The sequence below is a fragment of the Camelus dromedarius genome, chromosome 5, assembly GCF_036321535.1.
Source record: "Camelus dromedarius isolate mCamDro1 chromosome 5, mCamDro1.pat, whole genome shotgun sequence".
Classification (NCBI taxonomy): domain Eukaryota; kingdom Metazoa; phylum Chordata; class Mammalia; order Artiodactyla; family Camelidae; genus Camelus; species Camelus dromedarius.
Window position 1 is genome coordinate 57954166 of NC_087440.1, and position 20183 is coordinate 57974348.

Genomic DNA, 20183 nt, shown 5'->3' on the forward strand with positions numbered 1-20183 from the left:
GCCAATGTGGTTCTTGTACTTGGCTAGAGGGACTTAGCTGACTTCTCTGATTTCATACTCCCAATAATGAGGGTATGCTTTTTTTTAGAAAGAGAAAAGAGGGTTGGGTTTTTTGTTGTTGTTGTTGTTATATTAAGGTAGTAACAATTAATGAACATCTCAAAAGCCAATAAATTTTACAATCAAAATTTACTGTAGGACTGGCAAATGTCAGTAGGCACAGTGTTTCCTCTCCTCCTGTTCCTCATCATATGCACAGAGATCATAAACCAGGGGAGTACTGATCCTCCCCGTACATCGCTCTGTTACAAACTCATCAACTCAGTATGTTGATGGTGGCAGTCTGGTAACAGTCAGTTATCTTTCTACCAGCTTGAGAGAGAAAGGAATACCAGTTAGGGCCAAGACTGTCTACGTCTCATTGCCCTGTGTATGGTGTCTGTGAACCAATGAAAGACACTCATTTCAAAACCATTTATGTCTCCTATCCTGGGCAAATGCATTCTGCTATTACTATTATTGCTTAATGAGAATCATATGTGATAATGCGGTAGTTGGGTTAGAAGATACCCAAGCTGGAAATCTCAGTCATCCCTGACACCTTGCATTTCTTTATCCATACCACCCTGACCTCTCCCACCAAATGTGTATATATATACTTGCCATCTAGACTTTTGATTCTTCTTCATAAAAGCACTAAAACCATTCCAGGATCTTCATGCACTGTCACAGGCTTGTAATTGTCTTCCTACCTCCAGTACACAACCTCTCAAGTGTGCTTTGTATACTACAGTTAGAGTGATCTGGTTAAAGGTAGTGTCTCTTTTGTTAAATAGATTAGAGTTTGAACCAGAACCCTGCCATTTACTAGCTGGGCAACCTTCGGCAAGCTATTTAACCTCAACTTCCACATCAGTAAAATGAGGATAAAAATTATATTCAGCTCATAAAGTGTATGAGTACATCCCCCTAAATAATTAACAGAGGCTTCTTACAACAACTCTACTGAAATGTTGAGGGTTTATAGAAACAAACTGACCTTCTAATAGGTCATTTTCAGGTGGAAACTGTGATGGATAATTGTATGTGTCAACCTGACTGGGACACAGGGTACCCAGATATCTAGACCAATATTATTTCTAGGCTTGGCTGTAGGGTGTTTCTGAATGAGATTAACATTTGAATAGGTAGACTGAGTAAAGTAGGTTGCCCTCCCCAGTGTGAGTGGACCTTACCCAATCTGTTGGAGGCCTAAATAGAACAAAAGGCAGAGTAAGGAAGAATGCATCCTCTCTGTCTGATGTTTTTGAACTGGGACATTGGCTTTCCAGGTTCTCAGACTTTCTGACTCAGACGAAAACTATACCTCTGGCTCTCCTAGGTCTCCAGCTTGCAGAGAGTGGATCATGGGACTTGCCAGACTCTCTAATCAGGTAAGCCAATTCCTCATAATACATTTCTTTATATACATACAGATCCTTTATATATTGATATATATAGCTTCTATATATATATTCTGTTTCTCTGGAGAACCCTGACTAATACAGAAACCAAGCTAGGAACTACATTAATTTGTATAAAATATTCTGAAATGTTTATCGTAAATGAGAAATTTCAAGTGAATTATTGTTTTTAAACACTGTAATTTATTAGACCTTATAGCAGAAGAAAAACACATAGAACATTAATTTTTGCTTATTTAGTGAGAGAAGTGAAGAAGTTATGAAACCAACTGAAAGGGTTTGATTTTGTATATTATATGAGGAATCTGCCTGGGTATGAGGGAGATATTCACTAGAAACTGCTTATAATTTTTGTTTGCAAACTTACTCAATTTGGTAGTCATAGTTTTCAAAGTCATCACTTTGGAATTTATACTTTAGATGATCTAAATGTTTTAATCTAACTTGGAAATGGTCTTCGGTGTTAGACTACAAAAATAATAAATTAAAATGTTTGGAATACATAGGTATCAAATCCCTTAAAATTGACCACTGCAGAGTTTACAACACAAAGAGTGAACCCTAATGTAAACCGTGGACTTTAATAATAAATATCAATATTTATTTATCTGTTGTTACAACTGGAGCGCACTAATGCAAGATGTTAAAACTGTACAGTGAGATAAGTGGTAAATGGAAACTCTCTGCATTCTCTGCCTAATTTTTCTATAAACCTAAAACTGCTCTAAAAAAAAGTGTATCAACTTTTTAAAAACTAAATTGACCATAGTTATATGAGCTTACTTCTCTTCTCACTTCTGTTCTGTTGACCTATGTATCTATCCTTGTGTGAGTACCACACCACTTTTATTGCTGTAGTTTTGGAATTTTTTAATCCAGGAAGTATGAGTACTCAAACTCTGTTATTTTTCAAGATTGTTTTTACTATTCTGAATTCCTTGAATTTCCACGTAAGTCTTACTATTAGCTGGTTAATTTCTGCAAAATTAAAAAGCAGTTGGAATTTTCATAGGAAAATTCATACATTGAATCTGTAGATATTTTTATCTTACGCCATTAAGTCTTCCAAAGTATAAACATGAATCTTTACACTTATTTAGGTCTCCTTTATTTTTCCTAAGAATTTTTGTAGCTTTCAGTATGCAAACCTTGGACATTCTTGGCTAAATTTATTCCTAAGTATTTTGTTCTTGTTAATGCAATTGTAAAGGGAATTGTTTTCTTAATTTTGAGATTTTTCATTGCTAGTATATAAAAGTACATTTGAATTTTATACATTGATCTTGTCTCCTTCAACCTTGCTGGCTTTCATTTATCCTGCATTTTAATTATTACATTTTTAATTCTAGAAATTGTGCTTGATTTTTAACTATGCTATGCTGCTTTGTGTAGTTTCTGGTTCCTAAATAAATGCATCTAATGATATATCTAGTTTGGTCAGGGAAGCACTGTATTACTCTGTTGGGATTAATTTATTACTATCAATAAAAACCTCTTCTGAGGACTATTTTTTATAGTGGTAAAAATACTTAATATGAGATCTACTCTCAACAGAAGTTTAAGTGTAAAATATTGCCAACTATAGACACGATGTTGTCCAGCAGATTTCTAGAATTTAATCGTGTTGCATAACTGAACTGAAACTTTATTCCCACTGAATAGCAACTCACCATTTCACCCTCCAGCTTCAGGCAACCAGCATTCTATTCTCTGCTTCCATGTGTTTGACTACTTTAGATATCCCATATAAGTGGAATCATGTAGTATTTGTCCTTTTGTAACAGGCTTATTTCACTTAGCATGATGTCCTCAGAGTTTATTCATGTTGTCACATATGGCAGGATTTCCTTCTTTTTTAAGACTGAATTATACACACACACATAACCTATATATCTCACATTTTCTTCATTCATCTGTCAATGAACATTTAGGTTATTTCTACATCTTGGCTGCTGTGAATACTACTGCAATGAACTTGGGAGTGAAAATACCTCTTTGAGATCCTGATTTCAATTCTTTTGGATAAATACCTAGAAGTGGGATTGCTGAATCATATGGTGTTCATATTTTTAATTTTTTTGAGGGAACTTTATACTATTTTCCATAGAGACTACAATATTTTACATTCCCACCAATATTGTAAAGAGGTTTCAAGTTCTCCACATCCTTGCAAACATTATCTTTTTTAAAATAATAGCCATCCTAACAGGTGTGAGGTGATATCTCACCAAATTTCAATAAATTGGAATGCACTTTTCTTTATATAGAGCCCTGCTCTTGAATCTCTTTTGTTCATTCTTCCAAACAGCATTCATCAACTTCGTTCACACATTTCTAAGATGTATGTCAGTGGTAATGTCTTTATTAAATAATTGCCTCAAAAAAACAACAGAGATTCTTTGTCTTTGACTTTTGACAGTTTGATTATAATATGTCTAAGTGTGGGTTTCTTTAGATTTGTCATATTCAGATTCTGCTGGGCTTCATGGACCTGGATGTCCATTTCCTTCCCCAGTTTTAGGAAGTTTTCAGCCATTATTCCTTTGAATAAGATTTCTGCCTCTTTTTCTCTCTCTCTTCTGCTTCCAGAGCTCCCATAGTGTATATACTGATCTTCTTGGTGGTGTCCCATATTCTCCTTAAGTTTAGACAGTATTTTTCATTCTTTTTTCTTTTTGCTCCTTAGACTAGATAAGTTCCAATGACTGGTCTTCAACATTTCTGATCCTTTATTCTGCTTCTTTTAGTCTGTTATTGAACTCTAGTGAATCTTTCATTTCAGTTATTCTGTTCAGGTCTATGATTTTTCTGGTACTTTTTTATGTTTATATTTATGTTGAAGTTTTCAATTTGTTGATTTGTTCTCCTGATCTTGTAGAACATCTTCATAATAGTTATTTTGAATTCTCTGCTAGGTAAGTCATATACCTCCATTTCATTAGAGTCAATTTCTGGAGATTTATTTTGTGATTCTGTTTGGGAAATATTTCCCTATTTTTTTTTTACTTTCCTTGACTCTTTATGTTGGTGTCTGGGCATTAGAAAAGATAGCCACCACCCCCAGTTTTCAAAACTGTGTGAGGACTTCCTCAAGCGTTTATGACACCGTGCCAAACTGCCCCCTACTCAAGGGTGAGAAGCCCAAAACCGTGGTAGACCTTTCCTGGCCAGATCCCTCACTCAAGCAGTTATACCAAAATATTAAGGCCATGGCTTCTTCCTCATCACAATACTGGGAAGTGACTCATTAATCTTTTAAGACTTTCATAACTGAGTAGATCTTTTGAGCCTGTCTAAATGATCAGTTCCTCTTCCCCATTATTACCACATCCATCCATTGGCCAACACCGAGAAACTTGTCCTTGTGATTAACAGACTCTGAGCACCACAAAACCTTCAGAGTTTCTCTTCTCTCCTAATCTCTTTCAGCTCAGTCTTATCTCATCCACACTCTTCAGTCTCACATGCATCCTCCTTCCACCTAAGATACAGCTCCATTCTGTAACCATCAAAACTCCTTGTGTCCTCTACCTCACCTCTTGCCCTACTAATCTTTTTTCAGTCCTCCATTTTCTAGGCACTTGACCCCAAACTTCTCAGCCTGCTCCACCTGCCTGAGTCTTCAGCCATCCAGACTTAGGTCACTGCTACCTTCTTATTGATGCTGATTCTGATTCTCTTCAGTCATCACCTAGGCTTTTCCCTCTTTGATCTCAAAGTATTTTGATCCTAAATATGGTACTCATTTATCTATATAAATAATGCATGAACACCAGAAGACATAACTCAGTGTTCTGTGTTTAACAGATCTTCAAAATGTAAATGCTAAATTTGAATTATTTTATGTCTTCTTACACTATGTGAAACATGACTTGGGGACATTACAATGCTTGAGTGAACTATGTTCAGCCTCTTCATTGCTGAGCCACTTGGGCAAATTTTCATAGATCTATTGCTTCATCTGTAAAGTGGCATTACTTACCTACTTCTAAGGTTTTTGTCAGGATTAGATAAAGTGATGAATGCAAAGTATTTTGCATATAAATTATCAATACATTTTAGTTATTCAAGACATTTACCACAGTGAATAGCACACAACAGGCATTCATTATTCTGTATCTAATATTGATGTTTAATTACCATTAAGACAGTGAGTTTACATTTATTTCATATTCCTCACAATGCTTAAGGCAGTCATTTATATAGGTTGGGTCCTCAATTAATTTGGTTAAATACATTAATCAGAAAATATCTTTTGTCATCTTGGAATATGAAAGGATTTCTTAAACAAGATGGAAAAAACAGTGATTATAAAAAGAAGAGATAAACTACATTACAATGAAGAGCTTCTGTTTATCACAAGATACCATAAAGAGTGGAGAGATGAGCCACTAAACTATATATGATATCTCCAGTAAACAAAACTGAGAATAGATTACTATTTGAATTTAGTAAAAAGAAAACAACTCCTGTAAATTACTAAATAGAAATAGACAAATAACCCAGTAGAAAAAGTGAGCAAAAGTTCATGAAGAAGCAAGTCACAAAAGCAAAAAACAATGGCCAGAAATACAAAGTATTCAGCCTTTAATTTGTGATCAAAAAGAAGCAAATCAAAACTATAATGAGATCACATTTTATACTCATTATTGGGTAAAAATTGTTAAATTTGGCAATATAAAGTAAAAATATGGAATAATGAAAACTCCAGTGTGATTCTGGTGTGAGTAACTACTTTGAAAAATAACTTGGTGACTATGCACTAACATGGATAGAAATAGTTGTTGCCTCTGGGGAGCCAGGAGGATGGTATTGGGGAGGGTCACACAGGTAGCTTCCATTATATTGTCATTAGTTCTACTTTACAAGTTGTATGGTGGATTCATGGGAATTTATCACTCTTTTTAACTTACATGATTGAATAAACCATTTTGAATATATTAAATATTACATAATGAAAGCCTTTGAAAATGAAAGTTTCAGTGAGGACAGTTAAGATTTTGTTTTTTCAATTACTTATTTATTATAACTCAAAATAAAATATGAATTACAAAACTTCACTGTGGATGTGACCCATATGGCAGGTTAATGAAGAAAAACATATTTATGAAAACAAATCAAACAGAAGAGCAATCCAAGTAAGACCAAAGGTACACCAAAGAATTATTACTGCCACATAAATTTGTGAATTCTGAGAAGGATTTACATCTAAAGACAAAAAGTAAATCACATTTAAATTATTGGAAGATGATTATTGCTTCTGATCTTCTCTTCTTGTAAACTACATCACATTAGTGTCAACCCATAAACAGTCAACCTTTAAATTTTAATTATTAATATTAAAGACCAGCTGGAAACTAAAAAATAGTTCTTCTGAAATAAATGTCATATTCATCAAGAATACAGAATTATACATTTTAATTTACATTAAGCTTTTTATAACATACTTATTACATGAAGGTAAAAAAGCTCTACTTATATGTATGGTTTAAAACACATCTATGCAAACATATTGAGCTCAATTCTGAACATTTCACAGGATGGATTGGAATACAGATATGCCATAAAACTTTGGCACATAATGTTAATATGATCATTTCTTTTCTTTCATTGCTGTTGGAAATTTTAGAAAACAAACATAAGATATAAAAAAACCTTTTAAAAGAAACTCAAATTTTGTTTTAAAAAATTATATGATCATCCACAAATACATATATTCCTACTCTGCCACTGGTTTATTCTTTCTGGCTATAAACATGCCAGGTATTTTATAACTTTTTACTGTAAAAATCAATTTGAAATAACTAGAAACACAAAGAAAACATATCCCTGACCCCAGCAACCATCTCACGTTATACTGAGACTCAGTACACATTGGCTCCATTCCCCCAATCTCTAGGCCATTTTTTTTTTCTCAGATATCCTTGAAACTAATACTTTATATCAAAATGTAAATGATCATATGAACTTTGTTGGCATTCTGGGTTTTGCTAAGAAAGAGAATATGTCTTTCAGTAAAGACTTGCCAAGGAGTACAGCATAAAATATGGCTGTTAGGCAAAACAACACACTTTAACGGCACTTAAAATTATTTTAGACAAGGAGAAGGAGAATAAATGTAAATCTCTGGCATACATTAGCAAACTTAACTTTATGAATGACAGCATAATTTCACTGACTGAGAGGAATATTGAAAAGGCTTTGTCTTTCAGCTTAAAATGGCATATTAATTCGAGTCCCTTATCCAACCTCCTCCAAATTTCTAATAAAACATCTATGAAGTCCCAGTTCCAGTTAGATAATAAGAGGATATAAAAGATTTTCTATTCCATAGTAAAATAAAGCAAAAGAGAAAACAGACAAAATGAAAATCATTTTCAGTGGTGCCAGCAAAAAGCAATGCATGCAAGAAAGCTTGATGAGCTAAATTCCAGAGATGAATGAGTTCTTCATAAATGAGCAGAGAGATGTGGCAGCTTCTGTGCCTGAGCTGGGTATGTAGGGACATAGCAGACTTGCCAGAGATGGTGGGAAATTGCAGACACAAAGTAAAATTAGTCATTCCCTAAATGACAGGGTGGACTCACGGGATGGATTGGGATCCAACCCCTCAAAAAAGATCGTTCAGCCAAATAATTCTCCCACCTCCCACCATCCCAAATTTTGCCAGAATATTAGGATTGGAGGAGGGCTAGCACAAGGCATTCTTCAGTGTGATTTCCTTTAACACCCGCTCAATACCATACATACCACATATACCATATTCTGTATTCAGTATTACTTTTCCAAATATGGGACTAATAGAGATTATTCCATTTCTATGAGCTAGTGATTAAAAAACAAAACTCTAAATGTCTATACACATCCCTTTTGGTAACTTAATCAGAAATTGGTAAACATGAGAGCTGAAAGAATTTTTATAAATATTCTTCCTGGACTACTAGTTATTTTTCACTCTCTGACTGCTAAATTTATACCTCTCCTTCCAGACTTAACATTTATCCATACCTGATGCACTTAGTAAGCTTTTGTAGATCCTCACGGTCAAGATCATGTTCTTCTTCCTTGGGGTCATCATCGCACGGTGCATACTTAATTCAATTACAGCTTATTGTGGCCTGGATTGTAATTATCTATCTCTGTGTCTAAGTCTTCCCCACTCCAGTGCATGCTCCTTACAGACAGGAGCCAAGTTTTGGTCATGGTTGAGTCCCCCAGCACATATCACTTAAGACTTTCTTATGGTAAGAAAGGCTCAAGAAACACTGATAGGCAGGTTGGTTAAGTGACTAGCTGATTGACAGAAAAGAAATCAACTAGTTCAAGTTTCCCTCACTCCAGCTACTTTGTATTAGATGGAATTGAGTTCTGTTGGTCAAACCGCTTGTCCAGTTTGACCCAGATAGATTACGGCAGAGGAGACACCGATGTTCTGCTTCTTGGCTCTGTGCTTATTGTGGCAGAATACTGCTTCTCCTATGGAGATGTGAGGCATAATAGGATGCTATACCTGTGTTCCTTGGGCTAATTTTTAAAAATGTGTTAAAAGTAAGAATAATGCCTGATATGCTAATGCTAATTTGAGGCAGAGGTGAGCCAAGAACAATGGAAAAGTTTCCCAAAATATATAACCTGGGGATATACTTTGTTCCTTTAAGGAATTTATAAACACAAAAAGGCCGTGTGGAAATAATCCTTTAAACAAAAGACTCCTTGGATATTTTACTGTTGAATTTTAGGAATGTTCAGAATACTTAATGTCTGGGAGTCTCTATTTCCTTCTTATTCAATGTGTTTATTCCAAGGTGGAAGTGGGCTTCTCCACTGGAAAAGACAGCAAACACTCATTGCACAGGATTTATCCTTCGTACCTACTGTTTCATTCCACATCAACTTTGAATTCTTGCTTGTGTGAGCAAGTGGTGGCATACACTGAAAGGAATTCTTCTGTTTCGTTTTCCCATAATTAGTGCACTCTGCGGCCTGGACGAGGGAGAGCGTTGGATGGAAAGGAATTGCTTTGGAATCTTTTATGGGTTTTCAGATAATTGAAGTTTTAAAAAGTACTTTTGGCCTCTACCCTAACTCCTGTAAGATAAATGCTGTATTTCTGGTTATACTTTTACTTCAAATCCTGTTGATTCTGTGGCTATGAATGCTAATACGAGTCTAAGATTAGAATCAGTTGACTTACCTATTATATAGTCACCAAAACCAATGGTACTTAAGGAGATAAATGCGAAATATAACCCTTCCCTTTGAGACCAGCCCTCTGTATGCGTGGAAAGTAATGGTGGTAGCAGGGTGAAACTGGAAAGTCCAGTTGGCAAGAAAAAGACGAGCGTGTAAATTTTAATTTGTCTCTAAAGAAAAGAAGAAAAACAAAGGTAATGAAGAAGGGAGGTGAGGGGAAGGGAGGAGGTGGAAGAGAGAGGAGGGAAAGAGGGAGGGAGGAAGAAAAGAGAGAGAAAAGAAGGAAGATGTTAATATCAACCCAACAGCAGTCAGAGAGCTATTGTTGGCCAAACCCTCGTTTTCCCCTTACAGAGCCTTTCCTGGCCAGGGGCTTGCTTGGTGCGTCCTGCCACACTCTGGCTTGCAGGCTTCCTTTGCATCTACGTCTAGGAGTATATATCCTAGCTCTGTCAACCGAATCATCATCTTTCTTGTGAATCTCGGTTGCTAACCCTTTATTTCTGTTTTCTCTCTTCATGCATTGTGCTTCACATCATTGTTTTAATGTAAAACAGTCCCTTTCTTCTTGCCCTCTCTAAGTCTCAGACTGAAATGTTCTTTTGCTTTGTAACCTGCTTTCTCCCACCTCCAGTTCTGGGTCCTTACTGGCTGTGTAAAAGGGTAGGATGGACAGCCATCATCTGGAAGTTCAGGACATTAACTTTTTGAAGCTAATAAAATATTGATTATTTTAATATTTATTATAATATATAAATAATAATTATTATTATTGTTATTTCTGTTAAGAGACATTACAACACCTGAAATTAAAAGAGAAAATAAATGTATTTTTCCATCTGAAAACTGAATAGTCCATTTACAATTCTACATTATATTAATTGATTAAATGCTTTTTATGGTATAATTCAAATTCACTCAACAAGCGTTTATTGAATGTTTCTTATTAGTTAGCACCTTGGGAGTACTCAAGATACAAAGTAAAACTAAGACAGTTTTTCCACACAGGGATTATAGTTTTGGGAAAAGAGGGGGGAGACAGACAAGTAAGCCAATATTAGAAACAACATGTCTTAAACTTTTGCTCATAGATTACCTCATATGGGACAGACACTATGCTGAGAGATATACATTTTTTATACCATGATAAAGGGACATCTTGTAAATATTTTCTTAAATTTTAACACTTACATAGTATGATTAGTGCAACAATTACATTGGATTGTGCAATTTGCAATCCTTTTCTAAATTTGGTGGGATATGAAGCTGATGTCAGGAAATTCTTATATGTCTTATTTCTCCCAAAATTTGGAAACAGATACTCGTTATCAACTTTGGAGACACTCCAACCTATATGAGATACCCATAGCAGAGTAGAGCAGAATTAGAGGAAAGTGGAAGAAATAAATAGCTGACTTTTAGTATGTATTTTGGAACTGTTAAGGAGCTTTGGCAATAAGGGAAGACTGATACTGAGGATTTCATTTTCTGTGGGATTACTGTTAATAGCTCTTTTTGTTTAGCTTTGTATGGTGGTGACAAGTTCAGAGAATTCTATGTGAGTGATATAATTTTATCTGGGTTATACTCTTATCTGGTGCACTTGAGTGACGGATGAGTTTGTTTAGACATGCCTATAAGCACGTAATAAGGTTCAGCTTTGGCTCTGTGTAGGTTTTGAAAGGCAACATCCAAGAGCTCTTGAGTCTCTGAAATGGCCAGATCTTTGATCTCAGACATAATTACCAGGATTGATACCATGGCTTCAGGATGGGCAAACTCTTTGCGGATGCTGTCTGATCTTCTTCTTTGAAGGAGAAAGCAGCTACTCTGGTTGAATTATTTCATAGAGGAGGTTTTGGTCCCTAAGGAATGCTCAAAGCTTTTGGTTCTTTGTCCGTCAACCCCAGAATCCACCCCCAAGTGAGAATTACTGGTAGGAAGGAGTCAAGTCCAAGAGAATTTACTGACCACCACTATGGGGTAGGTGGTCGAATATGTCCCAGGAGTTTCTTTCTCTGGACTTCACTTCCTTGAGACTGGGGAGAAGCCAGCCACCAGGACCTGCTCTTACTCAGCACTGCTCTTTCCTGAGAAGGCCTGGGACAGCTGGCTTAGACCAGGCCTGTTGCGACATCTAGCTGGCCTTTTAAGGATTACTCTTAAACCAGTAGATGTGAGTCCAGAGAGGAGGGGAAAGGAGCATGCTGCCTCTGCTGTCTCCTTAAACTGGGTCAGATAGGCGTAAGGGATCATTGCTGAAGAGCAAACTGGTTCACAGGAATTCCTAATGTAACCCCTCAAGGCAACAAGAGCAAACAACTTACCTGTTCTTGCCTCTCAGCATCTCTTTCTGGGACACCTGGAATGTCAGGAAGGGACTATCCATCTGTGTTCTCTCTCTGTATATCACTTTGCCTCAACTCAACACAAATTTGACTAGTAGTTTTCTAAACAGCCTCCTCTAGTACATATATATTATAAATATATATATAATCATTTAATCATAGCCTTAAATAATTTCTTGCCCTTAGCAGAGCTGACAAAGGCATTGTGAAAGGAAAGAGCTCAGAACCTAGGATCAGAAGAATTTAAGTTGGTAACTTCCTCTAGAAAATCCAGATGTTAGATTTTTGTTTTACCATGCTTACCTCAGAGAGTAGATCAGGGAACCAAATAAAATCATGGTTGTGAAACTGCATTTATACTATATTATTCTACCATTATTCTTTGAAATATTACTCCTATTTTCTGAAGAAGAAAAATAGAGCACTGTGTAGTTATTTTGGTCAGAATACCCTTTTCTTGATCTAGGAGTTCCATAAAAAAGAGCAAGTGCACACACACACACACACACACCCCTACACGTATATATGTAGATTCTTTTAGCATATATTTAACAAGAATGTAGTAAGTTCTGTTGCTTATTCTCCTTAAAGTTATGAACCTAAACGTGTTTAAAAGATCATTTGTTAAACATTACCTCTTTCATTCCCATATTCTGAAGGTATTTTTCAAATTGTGAAAGTGGTTGTCATATTGCACTGCACACAAATTTCAGGAATATGATCGTTAGAGGGATCCCCCAGTAAAGCATAGAAGACACAGACTATCTGACCCATAGGAGTTCTGGGTGTAATTGACCCATAACCTGATGGATGATAAGAGGCAACTTTAGTGTCTGCTCAGTATTACTGGTCCTTGGAATATGCACTTTCGCTGTTTTGTTGTTGTTGATGTTCTCTTGAGAGTCCCAGCAGCACACACAGCTTGTAAGAAAAAGCGTGTTATTTTGCATCCAGAAATTTCTCCTAAGGAAACAACCAGAAAGTGAGAAGTATGGATTTTCCCCTCAGGACAGAAACCATGGGTCATGGTGACATCCAATCCCAACACTCTGACCTCAGGTGGACCCCTGAAATGCAAGATTTTCCCAATTCTTTTATTGAAATGTAATCTACAAGTGACAATGGTTTCTAAACAAATATAACCATTTTGCTGGAAATTTGCAGGCCTCATTCTCCATAACTGTGAGTCTGCATCCTGTTCTTAGTATGTGAAAATGGATTTGAGCATGCCATACTTGTGGATAACAGTCATCTCTTATTAATCTTGTATATTCCCATGAGAAGGAAAATTCCATGGCAGTGCCAGAGGTCTCCGGCAGTCTAAAGTGGTATTTCCTAGGAATCTCCTGAGGGTCTTTAGCTACAGCTATCTTAAGCTATTCTTATTCTTTTCATAAGTCCTAATGGCTCTTGTCTGATAATAAAATATTTTAGAATTGTCTAGAGTTTAGCAGAAACCTATCGTAACATTTTGTTTTTAAATCACACAATTCTCCAGCTAAGGTACAGCTGAATTCTGGAGAGACTTGTAGACATCATAGTTCTACCAGGTGTCCTAGAAAATCTTTTTCTGGCTTTGCTACCTGTCTCACCAGTGTGTTAGAAGACTAGGTAGAAGTGCCATTGCCAAGACCACCCACTAAGGAAGACAGGCACACCATAATCATTTGTACATAGTATACAAAGAAAGGCGTAGAGAGAACATTAGGGCTACTTGTGCTTTAAAAGAGTGGAATGAACTCTTTTTTTCCTTGCCTGCTCACCTAAAATTCCATTACAATAACACTAAAAGTATACAAAGCAAAAATATAAAACACAATATTGGAAATCAGGAAGCATAAATAAATCTGATTTGTGGAGAATTTCTCAAAGACATAAAGGAAGTGAAATTGATTGCTTAAAAAAAGAGAGAGAGAGATAAATATGCCCAAAACTCAAAAGAAAAATAGGGGCAATCTGCCTTCGGAATGAATGCTGCTTTTCACACAAAAATCCCAAAGGTACTTCAAACTCAGTATCATTCATTAGACATGAGCCAGATAGACACACATAATAGTTATTAAAGGAAAAAGGGAAGCAAAGGAGGGAGGCAAGATGGGAGATGGGGGTAGGTAGGGAGGGAGGAAGGAAGGAAGGAAGAGAAGAAGAAAGAGGGAAAGGAGAAGAAGGGAGGAGAAAGCTGGTTTTCTTCTCAGTGTTCTCGTTAAGATTTGCATAACTCTGAGCAAAAAGGGACAAAAGTCTCATGAAAGAATGCTTGCACAGCTCTGACTATACTAAAAACCATTGAGTTGTAAACTTTAAATGAAGTGTACAGTATAAGATCTCAACAAAGCTGTTATATTTAAAAAGCACAAAATGATTTATGTAATCACCAACACAATCAAGATACAGAGTTATTCTATCAACAAAACACAAAGATCTCCCTCGTGCTACCCATTTTTAATCACATCTACCACCACCACCCTCTCTCCCTAACTTCTGATAACCGCTAATCTACTTTCCATCTATAATATAGGTTGGATGCTTTTCTAAGAATTCCAGGCATTTCCTGAAATTCTCTATCCTTCTCTAGATTTTCTTAAACTATTAACCACACTAATTTTAAAGTCTTTAGATGACAACTTCATATGAAATTCCTGGTGAGTCTCTAATGTCTGTAGTTCCACTTAGTTTCCAATCATTTCTACTTTTAATTGTACTTCCTAATTTTTAATTGGTTGCTGGCCATTGTGTATGAAATTTTGTAGAGACTCTGGATGATGTCTTCCTTAAAAGAAGGTTTTGGGTTTCATTGCACAGGCAGACGGAATACAGCAGATCACCCTGATCTGTTGAGGATTAATTGTATACTTTGTTAGGGCTTGCTCTATTTTCAGTTTTATTTCTAGCGCGTCGTGTTTCTGGGATCTCAGCAGAAGACCTAGGGTGTTTACCGAATCCTCTAGCTTGGTGAGCCTTGAACTCTGATTTCTGCCTTGCCTCCCCAGCACCAGACGGCTGCTAATGTCTCTACAAAGCTCTTTAAAATCATAAATGCTGCTTTCATTTGTTTTTCTTCCTCTGTGCATGCACACTTTAGGGGAGGGCCAACAGCTTGAGAGGAATTCATAGCAAATTCAGAATTTGGGGCTTTCTGACTCTGATGAGTTCTCCTCTTTGGCATTTTTCTCCTCAAATGCCTACCACTGTTAGAGCCCCCAAGTTCTGACTTCTTGATGCCGAAGTAGCCCAGTAACATTGTTGCTTTCCGCTGGGGTTCATTGCCCTTCACCATGCAGGGTTAACAGGAAAGTGCCCACAGAGGAAAGGACAAGTAAATGTGGAACTCAGCCCACATGCTTTCTCTCAACGTTCACACCCTTGTGGGCCCTGCCTCCTTTGTTGTACCCCTGTGTTTTCTGTTCTTTTTGTAATGCGTGTTTGCCTTATAATTGTTATCAGTGGTAGTTAGTCCAATACTAGCTTTTCTCACTTGACCCTCAGGATATCTTCCATAGTTCCTGTAACCTTGTGTTGTCTACTCTGTAATTTTTCCTCTTACCTGTATCGATCTTGCTGCTTTGTATTCTTTTAATGTTGTCTTATCTTTATGTCTCCTACCACTACAAGGGCTTGTCTTCTCTTCCATATCTCTTCAGATGACAGAAACGAGTGTTATTACTTACATAAGTTTAGGTAAAACACACAGGTGGGCACCCTATAAAATCTTCTATCTGCAGTTTTCTTTCACACAATTAGCAAATATATAACTCCTGAAATGAAATCTCTTTATCTCTTACCTGCAAAAAGATGTCAAGTTCTTCTGGAGTTATGTTGACATAGTTCTTCATAAAAGCTGATGGAGCATTCAAAAAGGAATTTTTCAACTCTTCCTGAATGTCTGTCTCCAAAGCTTGAAATATCTTCGTTCCCATCAGGTAGTAGCCCATAAAAGCAATCAATAGTATGTACCTAGAGGCTTGAGAGGCAACCAACTCTATTAAAAAACTAAAGACCAGTGGAATGAGAGGCACAGGAGGTGAGATTTCTTTAATATAAAATGTCTCCCTCTTAAAACAAAAACAAAACAAAAAACAAAAAGTCTCTTACTTGTAAAGAAAATATTTACATTTAAATATACAAAAATGAACAATCCCAAAATATTCATGGTGAAATGAAATTTGAACTCCAATTGTATCCTGACATGAAATATCCTGGACTGTGAAAATTTAAGGGAAAAAATTCTGTTTCTGGGGATGTTAATTAACTTAAGAGTAGGGGAGGAGACTTGGTCAAATACCACTGTTTAATTACTCATATGCTGGCATGTAGAGGCAGATGAGCCCAATACAGCTTATTCTTAGGGAAATAATTACTGTAGTTTCAAAAATATGTTATTAGTTTGCCCAAGCCAGGTGAATTTGGAAGAATTATTTACCCAAAGTTCTCTTTTTCTAATCCTCATTTCCCATTCCTCTCTGTGCTGCTCAGCATGAAGGAATAAAAAGTATTGAGTAGAAAGATAACCATTATCTTGATGAGACATGACTCAATATTAAAAACAAGGCAGCCAAATGAGTGTCTTGATTCTCAGAGAAATTCTTTGTAGATATGCTTGATTTTTATATAATTGTCCTGTCAGATCAAACCTACCTTCCTACCAGTCTTTTCCATCAGAAACAATCAGATCTCATTAACACAAGTCCCCGGCACCATGAGATAACTTGGTTATTTTGTGATTTACAAACTAAGAAAGTAGCCTCATACTATGGGAATGTCATAGTCCTAACAATTAAAAACACTTAAAGTATAAAATACTAAAGTCAATATACCAATTGGAGTTACTAATTTAAAATACCAAGTGCATTAATGTAGAGAGAGAGATAGTCTTCAAAGACAATAAATTTAATCTCTCTATATACAGATAGTTCAATTTATATTAAAATAATAGAAGTAGGAACTTTAATTTTGTTCCAGATTTAGTATGATGGTATTGTTTGCCAGTCTGTTTTTAATCTGAAGCATAATATTAGATTCCAAAAAGAAAGGGACCCAACTTAGGTAGGCTCTATCAGATTCATTTTATTTATATTTTACTCCATAAATAAAATAAAAAATAATCCTAAGATTTATCATGAGAGTATGAAAAATGAAAATGTACCCAGTGATCTGTCAAGAAACACTTCCACTATTAGGAGAAAACAACCCCCAGGAAGTCTTAACCCAAGACTAGGCTGAAGCTTGTCCAGCTAAGTTTTCACTCAAATAGAACATCTTAAAGCAGTCCGACCTTTAAAAGATGTTTCTTTATCTTCATTTTTCATGGTGTGCTTAGGCAATACTCCTTCAGCATCTGACTGGTGATTTAGAACCCTTCTAAGTAATCTCAGGTCAACGTCATAATTCTTTGCGGAACCTTGGGAGATGCTAGTTGTATAAACAGTCCCCCTGTCCTTAGGTACAATGTATTAGTTTCCCATGACTGCTCTAACAATTTACCACAAACTCGGTGGCTTAAACAGCACAAATTTATTATTACAATTTTGGAGGTCATAAATTCAAACTGGATCTCATGAGCTAAATTCAAGGTGTCAGCAGGACTGTGTCTTTCTGGAAAGAAAGAAATAGTAGGGGGGAAATCTGTTTCCTTGCCTTTCCAATTTATAGAGGCTCTCTGCATTCTTTGGCTCATGCCTCTTCCTCCATTTTCAAAGTCGGCAGTATAGCATCTTCAAATTTCCCTCTGATGCTGACTTCACTGCCTCCTTTTTTCACGTCTAAGGACCCTTGTGAATTTGTGCGTACCCTCATCATCCAGAGTAATATTCCTGTCTCAAGTTCAGCTAATTAGCAAACTTAATTCCTCTCTTGCCAATTAAAATAGCATGTATATTAAACAAAATAGTACTGTTAAAATCTTGGCTTACAAGAAATGGAAGCTATCTAAGTGCCCAGAAACAGATGGATGGATAAAGATGTGTGTGTGTGTGTGTGTGTGTATACATATACATACACACACACACACACACACAAAACATACAAAGAATTCTTAAAACTCAAAAATAAGAAAAGATGGCCTTCCACATACAATGGAATACTACTTAAGCATAAAAAGATAAAATCTTACCATCTGCAACAACATGGATGGACCTTGTATTATGCTAAGTGAAGTCAGTCAGGTAGAGAAAGACAAACCCTATGATTTTACTCATATGTGGAATATAAAGAAAACAAACAAAATAAATGAACAACCAAACCAAAACAAAACAACATATAGATACCTTGAAAAGAGTAGTGGTTACCAGAGGGAAAGAGAGGAAAAAGTGAAACATGTGAAGAAGGCTAACTCTGTGTGACAGATGGAGACTATAAACTTTTAGTGGTAAACATACAGTAATGTATACAGAAGTCAAAATATAATGTACACATGAAACTTATGTTACAAACCAATGTTACCTCAATTTTTAAAAATGAGATTATGAGAAAAATCTGTTTGACCTTGAATTTGGTGATGACTTTTTATATACAATCCATAAAAAAATTAAGTTGGCCTTCATTATAAAGAAAACTTCTCTACAAAAGACACTGTTAAGAGAATGAAAATACAAGCCACACTTGGAGAAAGTCTTTGCAAAACACATATCTGGTAAAGGGCTAGTATCCAAAATATACAAAGAATTCTTAAAACTCAAAAATAAGAAAGGATGGCCTTGGTTGCTGTATTTTTACAATAAAAGGAAAAGCATCTGTAAAGGAAAGTTTGCACTTACTGACAGACTTCTGTTCACCATCATAGTCCCAGCTCCCAAGTTAAATCACCACAATCAGAATGTGAAATCTGTCACTGCGCCATAAAATGGAATCCTACACAGCCATGAAAAGAGATGACATAGATCTATATTTGTTGATGTACAAATATACATCTGGTAAATTTTTCAGTTAAACACATTACCAACAGCTATGTATGATGTGTATAATTTTTATGGAGAATCAATATGGTAAAATATTAACAATATTTATGTAGGATATTACTTAAGCCAATTATTTTTATTGCTATTCATATAATCTCCACATTTTTAATCTGGTTGTTTTATTTTTATAATTACTGGGGTTTTTTTCGTAATCTTAATCATTCTTGACTTTAATTATATCATTTCATCTCATTTTATAGCATTTTATTTCATCGTTGTCTTTGTATGTGTTCTTAGCTAATTATATCCCTTTATTTATTAAAAAAAGAATTACAACTTTTAGGTCCCATTTTACCAGTTTAGAAGTACAAAATAAATTCACATCTCCTTTTAAGTTTTCAATTAAATGGTTTGAGTATATATCTTCCCTTAGCAAAGAATGTATCTCCTTAGCAGAGACCCCTTTGACAATGACACACTATATCCCTGGGATCCTCTTTTTGGTCTAAGGCATCAGGCAGAGCTGGGAGCTATCCTGTGGGGCAGGACAGATTCCTGTCTTCATTAGACCCAACACATCAGTCCCATTTGACAACCATTTCATGCTGCCTTTTTCTCTCCATGTGATGATTTAAACATTTCTTAGGGTGTGTTCCCACGTAGGAATCTGCTGGGTAAATCTATTTGTAAAACAATTTAACATTCTCCTTTGCAGGAACATAACAAAGGGGAATGTACCTTTTTATCACCCAGTAAACAAAGATGCAAGGAGGTGGTTACACAAAGCAAGAGACAAGGCAGCTGCTCTCAAACTAGGGTACAGCTTCCCAGATTCCCACAAGGATTATCGTTAACACTGAGTGAGGATTCCACCAGGCATAGGAAATCTTGTCTTTCTCACAGAAGATTTTTGCACCCCTCTACCCACCTCCACTCCCGCCATTCTTTCCTACCTGCTGCCAACAGCTCTGAATGCTACCTGTTCACCAGGTGCAAGTAACAGATACAAAACAACCCCAGCATGTTCCTGAATGTTTACTGTGAAACGAGGGAATGAGAAGTCCATTTTCCAGGCATGACCTCCCTTTGCAGGCCCAGGCTTCACGCCTACTGGAAGTTTAGTCCTGAGACAAAATCATGCAGACAGATTCAAATATAATTTTTAAAATATATTTTTAATATATATATTTTTATTGACATATAGTCAGTTTACAATGTTGTGTCAATTTCTGTTATACAGCACAATGCTTCAGTCATAGATGAACATACATATATTCAGTGTCATA

General features: G+C 36.0%; 1 long non-coding RNA gene across 1 annotated transcript in view; it reads left to right on the forward strand.

Annotated features, from left to right (window-relative positions):
* LOC105086233 (uncharacterized) overlaps positions 1–20183 on the forward strand; it is a 198496-nt gene that overhangs the window by 150352 nt on the left and 27961 nt on the right. The window contains exon 4 of the long non-coding RNA XR_010380989.1: positions 1382–1433. This is a non-coding gene — a long non-coding RNA (uncharacterized LOC105086233). The remainder of the gene's footprint in view (positions 1–1381; positions 1434–20183) is intronic.